Source organism: Apus apus, chromosome 2, assembly GCF_020740795.1.
Source record: "Apus apus isolate bApuApu2 chromosome 2, bApuApu2.pri.cur, whole genome shotgun sequence".
NCBI classification, from domain to species: domain Eukaryota; kingdom Metazoa; phylum Chordata; class Aves; order Apodiformes; family Apodidae; genus Apus; species Apus apus.
The window spans coordinates 28,282,544-28,300,204 of NC_067283.1; the positions used below are offsets into that span (position 1 = coordinate 28,282,544).

General features: G+C 35.9%; 1 protein-coding gene across 1 annotated transcript in view; it reads right to left on the reverse strand.

Moving 5' to 3' along the window:
- Positions 1 to 17,661, reverse strand: part of THSD7A (thrombospondin type 1 domain containing 7A) — a 274,526-nt gene that overhangs the window by 201,916 nt on the left and 54,949 nt on the right. The window lies entirely within an intron of this gene.

Here is a 17,661-nt window from a genome sequence, read left to right on the forward strand (position 1 = left end):
AATCTCGACGCAGAGAGTCACTGCAAAAGGCTGGCTTCCCAGACACATCTCTCCCTGGAATATCCCAAATGATACATACTGAGAAGAAAAGAAATCATCATCAGACATGCTTCAAAAACACAAGTCATGCAAGCAGAACAGATATAACCAGAACGATATATTTTAATTAAGAAAGCATCAGGAATTTGTCCTGATAACTATGTGATGCTGCATTAACCATTTTGTAAACAACAATAAATAAGTGATTATACGTGCATCAAATAGGCAATTAAGACTTTATGAAGGGAAGTGGAAGAAAATTAAGAAAAAAAAATCACTACCTTGCCTTGCATATGTGTTGAATTTGTTTCAGATAATAACATGCAGCTATCTGCTGTGGGGACAGATTAATATATGTATATGATAACATGTATGTATGTATAAGCACATCACCTCTATGGCAGATGAAGTGTGCATGTAATATATAATGCCAGATAACATCCTTTCCCATCCAGCCAGAATGCATACATATATACACATATAAATGTCAACAGTGTAATTTAAACTAATTAGAAGATCAAGTTATCAGTCATTTTTAAAACATACACTGAGTTTTACCTGTGAAAGTATTCAGGATACATTAGGATGTCATGATGATACAGAAACGTGGAGAGAGACAAAGCTTTTTTAAATAGGGATCTTTATCTCTCTCACCCACTATCCAGTGAACATACACGATAAATAGCCTAAGATCAGGATTTTGCACACCTATAAACTGGGAAGCAAATGACGAATTTTCAAGGAAACTACTGTTGTATTTAAGAAGTTTCATTAAAAATTCAAACAGCTACAAAAACACACAGTAGGAGCACAGGACCCAGAGTTTGAAAATGATGGAGCTATTGTTGTTTAAAGAAGAAACCTTCAGTCAACCCCTCTTGGGACGCCTGTCATTTTGCACAACCTTCCCAGACTCAGCCTTTTCACATGCATTAGATTAAGATCAGCCATGATCAAATAATTCCCAAGTCCTTGCCTGTTTAAATATTCTGACATCAGAGCAAATTAGCAATGTTGAAGGTTGCAAATTCGTCTTTGTTTACTTTCCACTCTGTTACGCCTCTAAGAGGGAATTAAAGGCTCAGGGAGCTCTAGCACCGTGAGGCTGTGATTAAGAGAGATAAGCAAGTGTGGATTACTGTTCCTCAGCTGTTGAAAAACAGGCAACAATCAGGAGATTATAGGTTGATAAGGGATACACAGAAAGCCATGATCTTAACAAATTTATAGCATCCTGATGCAGAACTTGTACCCTCACTAAAAGCATTTCTGGAAATAGATTTTATTCACTTCTGCTAAATTACGCTGTATAGGAAGTCTGAAAATGCCTTTGGCCTTTGCTTTGTTTAAGTGGCCAAAATACTACTTTCAATCAAAATGTTCTCTTACGTTATGTAATTATAGCAACTTCACATTTAAATTTGGGACTAAGTTAGTCACATGCACATTATTTTACATGCTACATAAAAGGACCTGAGAATATTTGACCTAATAATGTGAGCTTCATAATTTATAGAAAATATTTTCAGATTCTAAGGGCTTAAAAACAGCTTTAAAATCATCAGGAAATCTCTGGCAATGGCTAGACTTCTATTGTTAAATAAAATATACATAACTCATACATTCCTTTGAAAAATTAACAGTAAAAGTGTTGCCTGTTTAGCTGGAGCTATGCATGAGGGGGAAAGTCAAGTTTATAGAGCGACTAGAGGGAAAAGCACCCTTTTCAAAGCTATTAAATACAACGGATTCTACCTACAGTTTTTATGAATGTACAAAGAAAGCCTCTGAAAATATTTTGTACGTGATCACCCGGAAACATCATCAGGGAACAGATCATCCATGTAGTTGGCACAATGAATCAAAGGGGCTTTTGACAGCAGAACAAAGCAATTTTATGAGAGAGGGTGAGTACACATACACAAGCACTCAAATAGTTTCTTATATTTATGTAACTATAAGACCACATACTTTAAAAACTTCACTAAAATAGATATAAAAATAAAATAATTTTATGCTAGTTTTTATGGTTGTACTTTTTTTTTGTAAAAATAATTAAACTATGAAATAATAATTCCTCTTTTTTTTTTTTTTTGCTATGATACATTTAGAACAGTTCAGAAATATGTCACAGAGACAGAATGGGGGGAATACTTATTATGCAAATGTATTTGTGTGTCTGGCAAAAACATAAGAAATCCTGAAGAGTTGTTTTTGGCAAACACCAGATCACTTCTGCAGTACATACGCTCATCTATTAATCAGAGCAGGAAAAAGCCAGTAAAACCACAGACCAAAAAGTAGGCTGATGCCTGCAGACAGAGCCACCCACACCAACATAACTGCAGGAATTAGACTTCAGACACCCGAGGCAATATATCCTGACTGTAAGCTTCAGTTGCTATCAGCATGGCTTACCCAGAGAGCTGCTGTCAGCCTTTTCCACCCCAGTGTATCCAATATGCCCTTACCCTCTTCCTATTTGCTACAGTGAATGCACGACCTCCCTCCCAGTTAACAGTGCAACTCCAATTTCCAGCCCATGCTGGCAACCCATTTTCTAATTCATACCTATGATCATAATTTATCAGTTGTTTACAGCTTAGACATTCCCAAATAAATGTTTAACTACTTCTGAGATTAAACCTCTAGACAAAGCACAGAAACAAAACTACAATCAATGTTAGTGTCTGTATCACTAACATAATACTGTCAGTGTACCTTGGAGCACCAACATACAAGTGTCAGTAGACTTCTATTCAGACATATTTATTTATTTGAGGCACAGCAGCTATGTGGAGTCTGTAAACTGGATGCAGAAGTGATTGACAAGTTAGCACCTTTTCATTTTCTAGGAAAAGATATTACAAACCTCAAAGACCTTTATTAAAATGAGGTAGTTAGCTATAAAATATTGGAATTATTTGTTCATTTTTCCTAGCATTAAACAGTTAGAGGATGACAAAGCCAAACACACATGAAATACCTTTTTTTCCAGTAGAAAGAGAAATATGAGTAAGATACAAATTTCTTAGCCACTGGGTATGACAAGCTGCCTGCCAAACAGAATCACCCTGCTGGTACTCCTTTCCTAGCAGGTAGTCCCATGCCAGCACCCCTCACTGTTCATGAAATGCCATGGTAAGAGCTTCAGGATCATGTTATCTTCTATCTGGAATACACTGTATTTCTATATAAAGGTAAAGACTGCAGAGAGTACAACATATATAAGGCATATTTGCTCTCGAGTCAACACTACCCAGTGAAGTGGTGTGTCCAGCATGGCTTTCATCCACCTTCAGTTTCAGTCTGGTTAAGCCGAAATTTTTAGTGGAGTTTCAGTCCACTCTGCTAGATCTATAGATGTTTTACAAATTCTAAAACTGCACCTCACTAAATGATCTGTGTGAGTACTAAAATACCACAAAAATCACCTAAATTCTAAAGAATGAAAAATGTTTTTTCCTTGTGTAGAAAGTTCAAAATCCTCCTCATCTGAACTCTGCTCATTTTTATTTATATCCAGACTTTTCCCCTCATTTAGGTATGAAAATTAAAAGTGCTGTTAAAGATTAACAAGTCAACTATCTCCTTGAAAAGAGCTTTTGACTTAAAATGGCTTTATTACAGCCAATATCCATTGGATAATAAAGTCCTACATATTTCTGAAGCAGCACTCTAAATTAATAACATACTAAGCTGGTTCAGTCACCATGTTAGGCTGCCCTTAGAGATATACCTTGTATGGGATGCAGTGGTATGGTTGCATTCCTAACTTTCAGACAAGAATATAGGAAGGTATGGTATATTCCCTTACATGTATATTTCTTTGCAAGATCCATGATGTCAATAATCCATGTAACAGCTAAAAGAAGCTTCTTTTCTCTTTATTTCTTCACATGAACTCATGGGCCAAAACTTCTAGCTCTGCATTTTGTTAGAGCTTGACTTTCCTGCAGGTATTTTACAACAGATACAAGTATATTGTAAAGATTCTCTTGAGATGGAACCTAGAACAAATTTATTAGATTTTGAGAGCTTCAGTCTGGAATAAGCTGTACAGGTCTCTTTTAGGCTTTGCTACAGAGCACTAAGCACTCCTCACCACACTCAGCAATGGTCTACTGTCTTTCTTTGTATCAGTGCTAGAGAGAGCCCAGCCAGGGGAAGCCACAAAAAATATTCCAAACATGAATAAATCAGAAAAAAAATCAACAGCATTCATATGTTGCAATATAATTTGTCTCTCAAAATACAGCAGCTCCATTCCTACAGTCCAAATTTAAATGTTCTGTTCAAAACGTGCAGCTGAAAAAAAAATTTTAAGGATCCTAAACATACGGCCTCTGGGTGTCACTCTCGACCACATCATAACACGCTATTTATGGATTTCTCCCACTCTTTCATAGCAGGTAAGAGAACTTGATTTTACCTTTTCAAGGAGAGATATAATGTGACATCCTCTTTCGAACTTTTAATTTTTGTTAAATATATTTCATTCTTATGGATCCTGGATTTTGAAGACAAATTAGGAACTTTAAGAGTGATGTGAGCTGTGCAGAAAGAAGTAAGAAAGCAATAAATGTACAAAGTCACTAGAATATGTTAGTAATGTGTATTTAAACTCCAGTATTTCTCAATTACTTAAAAAATCTTTGCATCCAGAAAAAGTTACTTTGGGAATATGAATAAAGATGAATGCATGAACAGCAAACATTCAGTCATCTAGTTCTGTCTTTATAAATGTTTTGCTTTTATTAAGGTAAGTTAGTAATTCTTGGACAAATTTATCTTTTTTTGAGGGTTTTTGTTAGATTATATTGGGAGGGTGTGTGATGTGGTGGTTTTTTGTTTGTTTGTTTGTTTTTTAATTTAGTTGAAATCTAGTAGTTTTCCTAGCAATTCTTCCATTTCTTTCTAAGAAAGGCAGACTAATGTACAACTAGGAGGTACATCAAGAATGGATTGTTGAAAGATAAAGCAAGAAGAATTCAAGCAATAAATCAATGAATTTATCAAGGATGCCACTTAGCTTTGGATCAAGCTAACTGGCGAGAGAGTGAATTTACCATCTTTCTTGGTCTTTCAGAAAAATGTTAGTTTTTAGAAAAATGTTAGAAAAATGTTAGAAAAATTGATTTGATGATTCATTTAACCAAGGAAAGGTTACTTGACTAAATAGATCCATGCTTTTGTAAAATGTAGTGCCTCAAGAACTGCAGAAAATCAGATTAAATCAGCTAATTCTACCTTCTGGCTTTAAGCTCTGTGAACAAACTTTATTCTTTCTGCCCGGATTACGTTGGCTTCAAAGCTGACTGCATGAAGCAAAACCTTTCCAAAGATCAGAAGTGGCTGCATAAAGCGTCGTTGAAAGCTCCCTATCAGGAAGTATCATCTCTAGTGAGAATTCAAGTTCTAAATCTTTTTCTCATCAGTTCAGAGATCCATTTATTTCCTCTGGTGGAACTTGCTGCTTAGAAGGAAAACACAATACGCATTTTTCATTGGAAAGCAAACAGCATTGATACACCAGCCAGCTCAGAGAATTTGAGCACATTCACATATTCAAAAGAGGATAGAGTAAGTCCTTGTATTTGAAATTTCTCTTGCAGAGATAATACATACAGCATAATTCTAATCATGCCCAAAATTCACAACTAAAATAGTCATTATAGTTAGCATTTGTAGTGAGGTCTGCATCAGTACTCTGACCCTCCCAATTACAATTTTCAGTTTCTTAAAAGTGCCAATTTTGCATTTTCATAGTAGCTTTATAAATCGTCCTGGTTTGAGAGAACCAGGATAAAAATTTCCAATCGTTATACTAATCTGGGATCTCTTTCTTTTTGCTATTGTGCCTTCTGCTGCAGCTCCTGCATCCTGTTTTCTTTTTGAAGAAGAGTATTTTTCATCAAGAGAGATTGCCTTCTTCTGCCTCCCTGATTAAGGCTGGCTCAGCTACTCCAAGGCTGTTGTGGACTGTCACTGGGACCATGGACTCAGGCACCCCTGTCTGCTGCTGAGTTCAGTTTGGGACTTTTCTGGTCAGGAATTACTAACTGAGGAGCACAGGTTCCATATTTACGTATTTGCATATCTTTGCAATTCACCGTTGTTATTATTATTGTTACTCCATTAAACCTTTCTATTTTTTTTTCCAACCTCAAAGTTTGTCTCACTTATTCCCCTTTTTATCTCCCCCTGAGAGAGTAGTGGGGGAGATAACAGAGAGCATCTGTCACCTGGTTATTGACTAAAATTGTGATCTAGATAAAGCCAAAGACAAGAAAGAAGAGGGACAGTCATTTTTTTCTTGTGTTAATAAAAAAGGAAAAAAAAAATATATGTGCATGAGGAAAGAGGTGAATTTTTCTCCTAAGAGCTTTTGGTAACTTGTACTTTGGGGAAGAACTTGAAGTTTGCTTCTGTTGGGAATGATCAGTGAGTTCTCATTGTAACCTCTGAAAAGAAGTCTGTACACAATTAGAACCTCTTCTGAAACTGTGGTACCAGTATGCACTCACAGAGTAATGAAGGGGAAAAAACCTAAGATGGTACAAAAGGGAAACTAAAACATAAAGCTAGCCTCTTAGTCACTGGGATAGAAAGATCTGGAAAGAGTAAATGATCAGAAGAGTTAAGAAAAGAGACTGGAATCAGGATAAGAAAACTAAGTGAGGAAAAATACTGTCAAGAAGTAGTGACAACCAGAATTTGTGTGGGTATCCTATTTACTGTTTACTCTTTTAACAAATTTGGCATGGATCTACAGTTGGTGTATCTGTGTGATTAGGCCTGCACAAGGAATGGAGCTTTCTTAATTTAACTTGTTACCTTACATTCACAAAGTTCAATAAAGACTTCACCAATGGAGGAAGCAAATTAACCAAGGTGACTGTAATTGTCAGGAGGACCAGTTTTCTATTACCAAGCCCATTATTTGAAATTTCCAACAGGAAACTAAAAGAGTAATGGGACTTTCTAAGTCAACTCTGTTCTTGGAACCTGTGCATATGCTTTTGGAATTTAGGTTCCTAAAAGAGGAAACAGCTAGCCCTAATGCTTAACATGAACATGATGAAAATAAATACATTTGCCTAGAAAACATGCTCACTGGAGAAAAATAACAGTTAAAGCTGAGAGCTGTAAATGCAAATAAGTAGAATAACTCACACAACCTGAAAAACAGGCCGGGAGATTTCAAAGACACAATGGAGAGGTAAGTACTGAAATCCCTTGCAATGGGAACAGAAAGATTGGAACAAAGAAAATCAGTGCCCATTATTGGCTTTGAAAATCCTCTCTGGGGAGAGCTTAGTAATTTGCAGACACCAAATCACCTTTAAACAAAAGCCAACTTCAGTCAATTTTAAACCTTCTCCCTATTAAAATCCTATTGATTGATCATTCTTCATCTCCATGTCTGACAAGCCAATTTCCATTTTCAAGGAGGGAAATGTTGGTCTTCTTCTTCAAGCCATAAATCACTCAAACTTTCTGTTTCTGTAACTAATTCTCAAATTAGTTAAGTAATACAAATTAATAAGAAAATTAAACAAGGCTGCTTTCTTTAGTGAGTTGTTGTTTCACTGGGGTTTTTTAACCTAACCAATATATTTAATGGTTTCCAGAAATGGATAGACTCTGTAGTAGTGACAAACGCAATATAGTTAGGAATAGCTTTTAATGATTTGTTAATTTCTTAAGAGTCTTAGTTGGCTAAAAGTGCAGCTGTGTGTTTTCTGCTGACTTCAGCAGATCAATAAACAAGAGGAGTATAACTTCAATAAACTGATTAAAGGATCTCACACCATTTTGACATGGGGTAAGATGAGGTGAGATTTAAACTATATTAAATTAATGATCAGGGTTCAACTGCCTTTTGTTAACTAACCAAGCCCTAATATAGAACTATGTTATGTTATTAATAATCAGATCTTGCAGAATCTTAGGCTATAATTAAAGTTACAGCACAGAAGATAATATATGAAAAAAATATCCTTTGCTCTCTAATTTTATATGAAATATTCACAAGTGTGTTCTGTCTGTCATTTTTCCATTATATGGTAGGTGCTTTAACTGAGGGAGGAAAGGGAAATCTGTTCCTACTTACCCATCTCCCCATTGAGAATTACAGGCCACTGTCATTGAAGTCAACTCTATAGCAAAATACAATGTAAAAACTAAATCTAAATAAGGAAGGCAACAAAATTAATTAATTCTAAGCCCATATTAATGAAAGCATGATATAATTTCAAACTACATGGATAACTACTTCCAAAACACTGTGTTATGTTAACAAAACCTCCCATTCTTCTAAGTACTGACTTTTATTTCTACTTTGCTGTTGCAGCACCATCCTTCCCTGCCCTCCATTGCACCAATATTTCTGTGGAAAAGAAAGAAAGCCAGTAGCCAAATCTATGCACTGAGATAGGTGACATCACAATTACATATAATTGGATTTTCTGCATACGGATCACAAAGCACTTAACACAGCCTGTGTGCTGCTGAAAAATCTTCTCTAAATTATCAGTATTAGCATTAAAATTAGAGCTTCACCAAGGGAATCAAACCAAGCTTAAGGTGATGTGACACTTTCAAGAAAGGAAAAAATTTCATTAAATTGGCACCATTGTTCCTCCCTATGGTGACAAAACATGTTATTGCCAGTTTTCTCCAATCACTATTTTATTTGCGTAACTGAAAATGAGAGTAAAAGCTTTCCAATTAACTGCTAGTGGCAGCACTTGTACTTCCATAAGTTTTTCCAATGAGACTCAAAACTAACTTTGGTTTAAATAAATGACAGTTGTGTCTATATATTCTCTGCAGAATATAGGACAACTTACTTTGACATACTGCTCAGAGAAGAAACAGTATGAGGAGATCAGAAAACCATGTTTTCTTGGTGATTGCACCATTACTGAAATAGCACAGAAACCTGCAAAGCAGTTGTCTCTAGATAAGCACTGAGTTCAGTTGTTACCATCCAGCTAGGTGAGTGAAGAATGATTTCCCTGGGACAAGGAAATTATTCTGCACAGATGAAGTCAGGTGGGAAGTGCTAAGAAAATTAAGCATTAATTTCAAACCACAACAGCAATGTTTGAATGACAGGTAAAATAACAACCTGAGTTCAGGTAAAGAGGGGAACATGTTTTATCAATGCAATAAAAGGCATGTCATGCATAAAGCAAGACAAAGAAGTCAAACCTTACAGAAGAACCAGTTTCCTAGATGTACCAATAGGTTAAAAATAATTTATGATTCTTTGTCTTAATGCTTTTTAACTATATAAGTTAGTACTTTTATAAACAATATATCAACACAATTTATGTTAGGGTAAATTCTCTTAACACCCATATATAAATACAGATACAACACACCTAACTTTAGTTGTCTAGCTAATCTATCAGTGCCTGAGTAGAAGCTTATTCTTCTGAGATATCCCACATAATGAAAGGAAAATGGCAAGTTTTGTAAGTTGTGGCTAAAATACTCTCACCACTAGGCCAAACTCCATCCATTGCCCACAGACATTTCTACATACATGTCAACATTAATGTCTCCATCACACATACTGACTCTAGGAGGTATTTTCAATGTTTGCAAAAGCTACTTTTCATAATTTTTTTATCAACTGCAAAACCAAGCTGTTCAGAATTTTACATGAAGAAAGATGAAGAAAACAAAAAATGTATTCTGCTTACTCCCAAATCTACTAGAAAGCCACACTCCTTTGGAGATCTTGAAGGATAATTGCATGTTAAATCCCCAGATCACTTCAGTTCTTCCATCTTACTACAGGTATATAGTCATAACCATAATAAATACAGAATTTTGCCCGTATCTTACCCTAGCACTCATGTAAAGGATGCATGCATCTAAACAAGGATTTTAAATATTCTATGGTCTTCAAATACATCCTAAATACTGCAACTTGCTGAATATCAGGGCATGTCGTACTTCACTTGAGATCAAGTAGAGTACAATTCGATAAATTAATCTCCTTTAAATTTACAGGTTGCCATAGCAAAGTATTACTCTGATAGAATTCAGAAAAGAACTCCCTTCATTATGTCAAACACTTTAAACAAGCATACGCCTAAACCAAATCCCTTCTCTTGGTCAATAACTGGTTGACTGGCAGCCAACAAAATACTTGCTTGATTGCCAACCTTGTGAATCACAATTTTTTTAATGTAAAACTTAACCATATTGAGTTATTTGACTACAGTTATCTCTAAAAAAAAATACTGTTGATTTGGGCACACGCACTTAGGCAGGACTTCTAAGCTCCTAATATTTAATTTTCATTTCTGAAGGGACTGGCGAAGTGCACTGAGGGTTCCCAACCGCTGATAGAGTAAACACTTCTGACTTGGTGGCATAAGTTTTCTAGGTTTTCTAGTTTTGACAAAGAGAAGAACCATGTGTTTTGGATCTTTGGAGGAGAAGAGGAAAAACAATCTTCCTATCTCTTATATTTATGCAAAAAGAAAATTGCTATTGTCCTTGGTCAGGACAGAGCTTCTTATATTCACCAAGAATTAGGAAAGTTTAAAGAAAATCATCTGTTATAACATGGAATTTTTGTAGTGCTCACTCTGTAGGCAGTTCTACAAAAGAAAATTAACTAAAATATGTATAGGGAAAGCCATTTTATTGCATTCACATCTTCAGAATGTAATTCAGAAACCCAGCCTCATTTTTTCCCCATTTGAAAAAAGTGCAAGAACTTTCTCTCTCTTCTGTTTCATACATTCTTTCACATTCCCATTGTTACGTTAACCTGCAATTTCAAACAGTCATCTTCAGATGATAGAATAATAAAACAATCCAAAATGAGTTTCTTTGGCTTTGTATAATGGAATACAGATTATTGTCTTTATTTGATTTCAGAATGGACCATTAGCCACTGTATTCCTAAAGCATTAAAAGAAAGAATTTAAAAACAAATAATAAATAAACTTAATGCATACCTCTAAGCAGAAAGTAATTAAAATAGATAGTAAGCATTTGCTTTATTGTTTGTTTTTCCCCTAAACTCTGATTTTTGAAACAGTTCTTTAAACGGCTTTAACTGCATTGCAAAAATGAGATCATATTCTTTGTATGCTCTTCATTAACTCAACTGATGGTGTTTTAATTCCTACAACATACAAAGACTGATGTTTGTTTTGCAATTTGACATAGCTAGGGTGTGTTGAGAATCATTAGTTTCATTATAGCTGAACAAATCACTTCTTTGCAAAGCACACACACTGCTTTTTAACAAAGATTATTGGTAAACTTTTGAGGTATTTCTTGTCTTTCAGAAAAGCAACTATTTAATTTTTAATTCACTTTCAGTACCTTGGTTTCCCTAATGAACTAACAATCCACACTCATGGATTCAAACATGCAGTTTAAAAGAGTAAGGGTTTACCAGAAAAGCAATAATATGGAATTTCCTTGCAAACTATGATTTTTTTTTTCCTAAGACTTCCCATAAAAAGCCAAATACCACACCTATAGTTTGGCAAACATAGTATCTTAATTTATGTAGGTATCATTAATGAAGCTAAACAGTTACTCCCTCACATTAAACTATTCTAGCTATCTGTTTTCAGAATTACAACATAGTACCCTTGATGTGACCTCTGGAAATGTGCAATTATGTTAAAAAGCTATGAACCTCAGTACTACGGGCCATGAATCAACAAGTGTGAGGAGAAGAGCACCTGACAGGTCTGTAAAGGTGCTCCTCAATACCATTGTGGGATGACTAGAGTGGCAGTTTGTGCCTGTCTGGCTAACTTTACTACACATGCTAACAGAGACACTGGGGGAACATTGGTTACACAGAGGTCCAACACCTTTGCAGAAGGTGGGTTGCTACTGATCCATGGCTCAAAGCCTGATGCTGGGGCTGGTCAAAGAGAGTGCTGCATTCTCCCCACACCCCACCTCAGCTGTGCCAAATCACTACAGTGCTAACTGTGGCACATGTCAGTTAACTTTCAAGATGTCTGTGTGTGTGTTTATGTGTGAGAGGAGCTTTACCTGACATAGCCCATCCTTCCTTACTTGATCCACTAATCAAGTGAGCACAACAGCACCATATTGTCTAGTGTTCAAATCCCCCTCTCCTCATCATGACACAGGCAGAATATTCTCCCACAATGTTGGCATTTTATGGTCTCCATAATAAAAGTAACATTTAGACCTTACTGTATTCCTAAAGCAAGAGAATTAATCCTACAGTCAATGAACAACCACTGCAATACCTCCATGTCCCATTATACTTAAGGTGGTTTTGCAGAAGTAGTATTACTAATCTCTTGCTCTGGTAACAGAAAAGGGTAGGCTCCATGAGTTAGACATAGTCATTGGACTCCAATCACACCTCCTTAAATATCATTCAGATGGAAGAAGACAGTTACTGTGATCTTCAAAAAACAAGTAATTTTAATATTTTATCATTTAAAAAAAGTTTTCTGAATCATAAGAGTATCATCATTATGGGATGCAGAAGTAATCCTAGCTTATTGTAATAAAATTGTAAATTACTTTGGCAAGAACAAGAGAAACAAACTCCATCAATACATAAATCAGAACTATGAATAGAACTTAATAGAGCCTTCAGATCTTCTAGATAAAAGGAACAGAAACACCAGTCTGAGTTAACGCCGGAAATTAAACTGATAAATCGTTGCTAACATTGATTTTTAACCATCCCCACATAAAAATACCACACCAAATTTCACTTTTATAACACACTAACATTCTACATATACCAGATGGGAAGGTAAAAAAAACCCCAAAACAGCAGAACATAAAAATCTCCAACAATAACAACAACCAAAAAAAGCCAACAAAAAAAATCGCACATAAACTAACAAAAAAAATCAACCAAAAAAAACACCCCTAACCCCCCCAAAATCCCAAATAAAAAATGAAATAAATAAAAAAAAAGAAAAAATACAGTCAACAAAACACAGAAGACGACAGGTCAAACACCTCGAGTCCGCCACGGCAGCAGGTGCAACACCGGCTCTCACCTGTTCTACTGCTCAGCACCTTGGACAGGGGCTTGGGAAGCTCCGTTGATGCCAAACGCTTCACCGCTCTGGTTTGATCACTAAACCGAGCGCGAGGAGTTCCTTTGCTCCTTACTCTTACATGAAAATTTTGCACTATTGAAATACATGAATAGCTAGTAAAACACAGCTAAACTGGTATAAACTTGAGGTCATCCATACCTTGTTTTTTTTGTCACATGCAGAAACCATTATACTCTGAGACCATGCTACACTTTTTTACATACAAAGTGTATCTATGCAGAGACGCTAAAAAACTCTACTTAGAACTTCGTAACTCTATTTTACAGGAATTAAAACATTATCTGCCCTATTCTCAGGAGTTAAAGTATTTCTTTTGCTCTTTCTCCTTGTTAAGTCAGAAGAAGCCATGTTACCAAAAGAACACAAAAATAAATTGATGATGGATGAAGTAGAATCATACTTGTGAAAATTCTATTAAGAATATAATGGGGGAAAAAATCTATACACTTCCATCAAGCTGAATGTAATAAAATATTACCAAAGATATAAGAACAAAGTTTATGGAAAGGGAGATTGTTTGCTGGGTCTTCCCCCAACCTCCTGTAGATGGCAAAATTTTTCAAGTTACCAGAAAGACACTACACATGCTTCTAGGATGTTTCATCAAAACGCCCCCACCCCCCAAAAAATAAAACAACAACAACAAAAATCAAACAAACAAAGGCTAATGCTATTTTGGCCCTATGAAACAACTGTGATTTTATTGAGACAGTTGAAGCTGTTAATCTTAAATCCAGTGTAGACAAAATTAAATTTAAATCTCCTATTATCATGTAGGTTATACTCGGATGAGGCACAGGAGAATTTTTGCTGATGTTCACTGCAAGAAATCAATATAAAACTAAAAGAAAAATATTTATTTTAGAGATGCTCTTAAAAATAGATTTAAACTACTACTTGGATCCACCTGCAGGCCATTTCAGAAAGATTGCAGCTGAGGGGATGAGACAGCAGGGAAACCCATTCAAGCTGATCCAATTTAGATATGTAAATTTTATCTTGTGTGTTTGAAAAGAACATTATGGTGAAGCATAATTTGCACCTTGAGTTCCAAAGAATAATATTTCTAATCTAATGAAAACATGCCTCCATTGTTCACTTCTCCACTCTCAAGATTTGGTCCAACCAACTGCTCCCTTATCCATTGAAAATTGTGTTTTCCCATAAACAATTAACTAATATAAGAAAAAGCAGCATTTCTTCAAAAAGTATTTTTGTAATTACCTAAAAAAGGCGACATTACAAATGGCTGACTTACATACGATAAAACAGCAAAAGTAATGGGGCTAATATAAGCCACACTCTATGGATTAAATGCCAAATGAAACAACCAGAGTTTAAGACCATGTATTTGACACAGTGCACTGTTAGTTTATTTTCAATTGTCCTGATTGCTCCAAATAGTGATCTTTGCTTAATGAGACACTTCTGTAAATTTTTTATATTTTTTTGTTTCATCAAGACAAGTGAAATAATACTGAGGATTGTTTTGGACCACATAATTTATACCTGCAACTATGCTGTATTATTCTGACATGTCTTAGAATTCATGAATGTGTATGTAATCTTAAAAATATGAACTAGCATTAATGCTGATTACTGTCTAGCTCAACAAACAGCATCTATAATAGACTCAATGCTTCAGAGCAAATTTTCTTCTTAAAGCTGCAGAAAAGGCCCTTCTTGTCTTCCCTCTAAACATGCATAAAACTTACGTAACTATAAGAATAAGCAACAACAAATTTGAGCAAATATAGCTGGAATAATGTTTAAAAGGAAATTCACAAAGCACAGTGATTTTTTTCTACGAAGTTGGAAAGCAATACATTTATTGCTCTTCTTTTTAAAAATGTTACATTAAGGCTCCCATAAGCCAAGAATATTATTAGGCGCTAAATGAAAAATTACGTATCTGATATTTTAAGTGCACGTACAGTCAAAAAGCAAATCTATTTTGGAAGAATTATCTGATTAATATACAGATAAATTAATACTGGAGCAAACTATGTTAAGTACAGTACCAGAATTATAACTTGTAACCAAGAAACATATAAATTGTCTCATCATCATACAATTCTGTAATTTTAAATCCATAAAGGAACATATTTAAATAATTCAGTTCATAAAAATTAAAGTGTAAATTAAGTCATTAAAAAAAAAAACCTCTTGAGTTTCATAAATTTCACCTTCCAGATGTGTATTTAATTTAAAAGTGGCAGAATGCAGTTTCACTATTTTAAGAAGTACATTTTGAGGTAAATACAACCTCTTTGTTGAACCCTTTCCACTTCAGACAGGTTCTCCAAGGGTCAGTCGTAACATTCAGCTCAGCCTCTAAATCTTCACCCATGAAGATAACCAAATAATGAGTACTATTCTGATAAATCCTCAGGATCTCACTAGTTTAACAGGCACAAGACTTGTTTTTCACTTTCATCCACTCTAGCCACAGTGGTAATAAAACAACCAACACCAGGCATTACTGAAGATTACATTTACTTTAGCTATTAAACCAACTATACGTGATAATCCATTAAAAAAGGCTAAAAAAAAGACAAGCAAAGACACCAAATGGCAATTCCTTCCAGTCCTTCAATACATGTGGTTGGTCTGACTGTTCATCAAAAACATAACCCTCCAACTACAAGGGCAAAGTAGGAGAGATGGGTAGCCACAGAAATTGAGATGCTTGGAATTATAGGAGTAGAGAATCATGGAATCATAGAATGGTTTGAGTTCACATCAACCTTAAAGATCATCTAGTTCCAACAGCCCTGCATGGGCAGAGACACCTTCCACTAGATCGGGTTGCTCAAAGCCCCATCCAACCTGGCCTTGAACACTTCCAGGGATGGGCAGCCACACCTTCCCTTGGCAACCTATGCCAGTGTCTCACCACCCTCACACAAACAAATTTCTTCCTGACATCTAATCTATATCTCACCTTTTCCAGTTTGAAATCCTCACCCCACCTCCTATCACTACACACCATTGTAAATGTACCTCCCCAGCTTTCCTGTAGGCCCCTTCAGGGGGCCGTTATGAGGCCTCCTTGGAGCTTTCTCTTCTCCAGGCTGAACAACCCCAACTCTCTTGGCCTGTTTTCATAGGAGAGGTGCTTCAGCCCCCAGATCATCTTCATGGCCATCCTCTGGACTCACTCCCACAGCTCCATGTTCTTATTATGTTGGGGGCTCAGAACTGGACACAGTACTCTAGGTAGGATTAGGTTTGTCACCATTACCCTGCCTTTTCTTTGTTTGGCAAAGAACAACGCAGGTTTCTAATATCTACATTTCATGTTTATTGTAATAACACAATAACTCATGTAAACTCATGTAAAAGACATGTAAGCAAAATGCAGTTAGGAGGACCAGCAAATAAATGGTTAATCTGCTAAAAATTAGCTTTATTGAGGACTCCTCCTAAGCTCTCCATCCAAAACAATTACTGGAATAGCCCCAGTGCTGCTGTTCTTGAGAGCTGGCATGGACTCTGAACCCGGAAATCAACAAAGGAAATGTGCAAGGCCTGCGCTCACACTATCCAAAACAGAAGAGCCACAAAAAATAAGTTTGCAACAAGTTTTAACCGGTATGTTAAACAGCACAAGAGAAGGAGGCTCAGCCCATTCCTGAGGGCACTGGGCTACACTGATTTGGATGGCGACGAATGAGCTGAAGGGGTTCGGCACCAGGCAGGACTGCGGGAGAATACTTGGAAACAGGATGGTGCATCAGCCATCCTGCAACACTCCCTCAGATTACAAATGAACATACAGAGTGTTAGAGAGGCTGGAGCTTATCTTAAACTCTAGAGGAGATACTGCTTTACCACCAAGGTTTACATTAGTGATATCATCATCATATCTTATGATCATATCTTTTTATTTTGTGCTTGATTCCAAATTGCTACCCTAGCCTTAATGGAAATCTAAGAAACATGTGAGGAAAACTGAGGAAATTAGAATATTTCAAAATCCATAAAGTCAGACAGAAATATATTTTGAAAGGGTACAGAGGAGCGAAGTTGTAAGAGCACACCATTCAGATGAGGCTAAAGAATACACTTGACATCCTTTGAGCTGAGTCAAGAGCATTTAGCCACGTGGTTGAGATCAGAACTATCCACGTCTTGAGTTAGCATCCCTTGACTGCTTCATCATCTCTGCCTGTTAAGATCGCTATCCACTGGGACTGCTGTGGCTGCACTAGAGGATTTTGAACATAGAAAATCTTTTAGCTAAATAAAATAATAATAATAAATAATATCGTAAGTGGGGGGTTTGTGGATTTAAAACTTCATAAAAGAAGGGAAAAGTTTCAAGACATTTCAGTCAACCTTAGGATTCAGGCACTATCAAAACAAAACAGTACCTTCATACAACCTGTAAGTTATATTGGCAAAACACATATCTCACTATTTGTCACACTTTGCAGTGCTTGTACATAGATACTATCTTAATATAATTTGTTTTATACAATAAGTTAATTATGCATGGTAATTATGT